Below are 4,708 nucleotides of genomic sequence, written 5' to 3'. Positions count from 1 at the left end.
TGTAGTCATTAAATGCAAAAAAAAAAAAAAAACAGCTAAAAACTATTCAGTGAAGTTTAGAAACGAAATTAATTATGTAATTAAAGTATATATAATTACAATAAAAAACAAACCAATTATCAACTTCATTAATTTTGGTAGTTAATACGAGTAATCAACATTTAATATTGGTGTGCTCGAAGTAAACGCAAAACATTGTAAGCTAAAGGAAATGCGTTTTTAGTGTGTTGGCGAACTTGCTTATGAAAAAGCAAAACACAAAAAACACAATTCTAATACTAGAAAAGCATAAATACATTTTCTAAAGCACTCATTTTCTAAAAAAAAAAAAAAACTATTTGTAATGCAAGGCATTAGACTAGCAAGCATATTTTACGATGTGCAAGGAGAAAGCATACGATATTGGAAGGAAATAGTTATATATACTATACTAAGCCAGAGTTAGATATTTTCAAACAAGAAAACAAACTGCAAGAAATGCCACACGATGCTTAGGCTGAGCACATAGTAAAGAGGGAGCAGCGAATAAGCGCAATTAAAAGACAAAACACATGCAACAGTTTGCTGAACAGAAAACGATTTCACTTCTCAGGCATAATTGAATGGATTTATTGGGGGGAGTGAACGTCTTGTATCTGAAAAGGCTATAGCTTCTACCAAATATACCATAAGGGTTATAGATTGCAGCACGTCACTAAGCAGAATAAGAGTTTGGTTTCTAAAAACTGGAAAAACTCAAGTTTTGCCACGCTTCAAGACTCGACGTTAATTGTATGTAATCAAAGGCATTGTATGTACATAGATAGCGTAAATTTGCGAAACAAAATCGTTATTGGAGCTGTAGCTTAAACATTCCCTATCGGCTGTATTCAAAGTTGCATTTAAGATTATAATTGAACGGGTTACTGAAAAACATTAAATTTTCAAACAAATTGTTAGTTAAATTTATATTCATTAAGCTCTTTTGCCTTTTCACTTAAGCCTTCGCTCTCGAGAAGTAACACTTTAAAGAGTAAAAAAAGTGTTTTACAATTAAAACCTATTTATATTCATTCATTTCATATTAATTAATATTATATACATTTGTTTGGAAGTTCAAAACATTTATGTAATTAAATAAATTAAATTTTAAAGAAAATTAATGATAAGAAAACAAGTATTGCGATAGGAATGAATGAGGAATACAACACTGACGCTTAAAAAAGCTTTTGTGACCTTCAAGCATTCACACTTCAAACGGTGCAAATATAAAAACAACAACATTTAATTACGATAACTAAATATTTATTGAAAATATTAGACAAATGTAAAGAAAAAAGAAAAAACAATAAACAACAATAAAATATATTATACATATATACAAGTATTTCATATAAATATGTATGCAAACTTATTGCTGTAGTCAGTAGTTACACGTTAAGATCATAAACTGCTCCAAACAACATATTAAACATCACAACCTCCCGCCTCTTTTTACACAAACACAATCACAACTTATACAAATACACCACAAACATGGCCCACAGCGGCTTAATTTTAGTCAAATATCATTAACGTTATGTGGCAAAACGTCAAGCACACCAAGTAAATATGTATAATTTTCCACACAAATTTAACTCGATTAGGACACTTGAGACTCCCCGGACCCATAGCTGTAACATACACACATATAGGATGTATATGTAGTTGTGTAGCGTGTATAGGGTACATGTGTTTAGCATTGAGGGGCGTGCACAGTACTAGAACTTAGCAAATCGGTTCATTATATGTATACATAACTATTATCTAACAACAAAATTAACGTGTAACTAGTGCCTTACTAAAGTTTAACTAATTACCTAAACCATAACCTTAAATTCATGTGTAAACATAACTTTAATTTAATGCATAACAAATACATACATATATATTTTATAAAAAACAAAAAAAAAATTAGAAAACAATAATTATGCCTAACACTTTGTAGTATGCCAGCTTACATAAAAAAGTTTCAATTAAAAAGAAAAAAAAAAAAAACAATAAGTATAAAATGTCTGGGCATGTCAAGTGCTACTTCATAAAAAAAATCGTAATGTATAAATGTATAGAATATATATGTATATACATACATATTTACATAATAAATGCATATACATTAAGAGAGAGCATATTTAAAAAGATTAAATTAATTATATTTTTAGTAGTTTACTTAGTAAGCAATAAAAGCTTGCATATAAATAAAAATCCAGAACAAAAAAATAATGTATGTTATTCACAGAGCTACCAGGATAATGTTAGTTAACATTAATAAATGAAATGAAAACTAAATTAACATAGCAAAAGTGGGGAATGACAGGGTGTTAGTTTAACCGACATCAGCAGTTAATATTAAACTTAACAGAGTATATGTTAACTGCAATGAAGTGTTGTTAGTTTAGCCAGAGAACGTATAAACATAGAGAAGGTGCAAATTGAATTCTGTATGATTTTCGATTGGACGGCTAACAGAACTTATAAGATTGTGGTACGGAATTTCACCATTCTCGCTGCTATTTAGCAGAATTGAGCACGTTCTCTGACTCAAACGACTAAATTCATGCTAGAATGAATAAAGAGAAATRCTTTGAAGAAAAATATACAAAGTCATACAAAGAATGTAAAAAGCATACTCTGAGTTTAGCATGTCAACAGCAGTGTTAAACTGAACAGAGCATACATATGTTAACTATAATGAAGAAGTGTTTGTTTAATATAATATAAAACCAGCGGCGAATGTTCCCAGAGATTTCAGCGGCATAATCTGTATAATATTTACATAAAATTCCTTTAAATGTTCCCTAATTTTCGTATTTACTGCTTTAGTTCTTCTGTAAATACTGTGTTGTGCAAGTAACCTTTAAGAATTCTAATAAATTATTCTATTTGAATTTCTTTGTTCAAAGTGGGTTTTTTACTTTGTACAGTTACAATGTTTATTAATCTTATAAGCAATAAAATTTAAGATTTCCTGTTATTAATAATTTTTTTACAGCATTTAAAAATATTGCCAACAGGAGAATGTGTGAAAAATTATTCTCTTTATTTCTAAAATATTTTCTTAAAATATTTATTAACATCAGTTGGGAGCAATACCTCAAATACCATTCCATTATATGCATAATACATTTACATATACACTAAAATACATATAGTATTTATACATAATAAAAACTTGAGGCGAAAATACATACATACATACGCAATATATAGTTAAACTTTATGCAGTCAGTGTAGCATGCCGCGCCTCCTTCAGTAAACAGATAATAAATAAACATTTAATGAATTTGGAATTTATAAAAAAAAACAAAAAAAATGCACATGCATATGTATACACGTGGAACATAGAAAAAAACATCACTACATACAAATACATATATATGCATATATTTATGGATTAACATACATTATTAAAAGTAAATGAAAAGAAATTATATAAATGGCAAATATACAAAGAAAGTTCAATGCAAAGTTTTCAAAAAGCAAAAACAAAAAAGAAATAGCGACCTTCACTGATTTCCTGCTTAATTACCATTGCATAAGTGCATACATATTACCTGCAGAATGTGTCTCTTTTTTAAACTTTATGTTACAATTGCAACTCGGTACGAAAGTGACGAAATGAAAACAAAAACAAATAATTTGTGTACACGCTTGTGAAATGACTAAAAATGAACAAATATATATAAATAAATAAAAGAATTTATAAATTCTTCAATATTTCTTTTTCTTTCTTCTTGCTCTCTTCGGAATAATGGTAAGTTACTATATTGTTGTAGCGACAGAGGTAAAATCGAGGAATGATACCGAGTTCACAGTCTTTGGACGGTTACTTAAACCCGACTGTTATGGAAATAGTTTAAGTAATTATCTTCGTTAGTTGTGCTAATACCACACATAATTAAAAAAATTCAATTTGGCAAACTCCACTTTATATACGCTGTTTGCATTTACAAATTAATATTTTATATATTAATAATGTAAACATACAAACAACTGTATTATTGCAGTAAAGCTGAACGCAAATACTACATCAGAAATATCCCCTTAAATCAAAAAATGCTGTATGCTTATTCGTGCACATCTGGCAACATCAATATTCTATAGTTTAATTTTCCACCATACCTGATGTCAGACATACAAAAGCAGAGAATACAGTTTATATATCAATAAATAAGATTCAAATCAATAAATATGACATCATATAAACGTATAAAAATATAAAAATATGATATGTATATTTCTGAGCCTAATTATCTTTCAATGCTAAGCTTTCTTCATTCGCCAAGTTAAAATTTCTCCTTCCGAGCCTGTTGTGGTGAAATTCACACATTGTATTTTCTAACTTTTGACAATTCACACGCTATTCTGCAATTGATCCTTCTCTATAATCTACATTTTTTGAGAGAGACTACGAAAAAGGTGTAAAAACAAAAAGTGTAATACAAGGGTTGGCGATGGTTCATTACAACGGGTAAACAAATTCCAATTTTTACCCTAATACTTCACAACACAGCTCTATTGAGCTGCACAAAAACAAAGAAAGTTATTAAAAACTTCTGCACAAAATTTCATATTATAATTATTTTAACTGCGTTTTAACACTCGTAAAACAGCTTTTTGGTAAACTTCTTTAAGGTCCAATAACTGGTGAAATGCTACTGATATGTGTGTGAATGTTGTAACATAAAGT

This window comes from Bactrocera latifrons, unplaced genomic scaffold (genome assembly GCF_001853355.1).
Source record: "Bactrocera latifrons isolate USDA-ARS-PBARC rearing strain unplaced genomic scaffold, ASM185335v1 scaffold_267, whole genome shotgun sequence".
In the NCBI taxonomy this organism is placed as follows: Eukaryota; Metazoa; Arthropoda; class Insecta; order Diptera; family Tephritidae; genus Bactrocera; species Bactrocera latifrons.
This window is presented reverse-complemented; position numbering follows the sequence as displayed.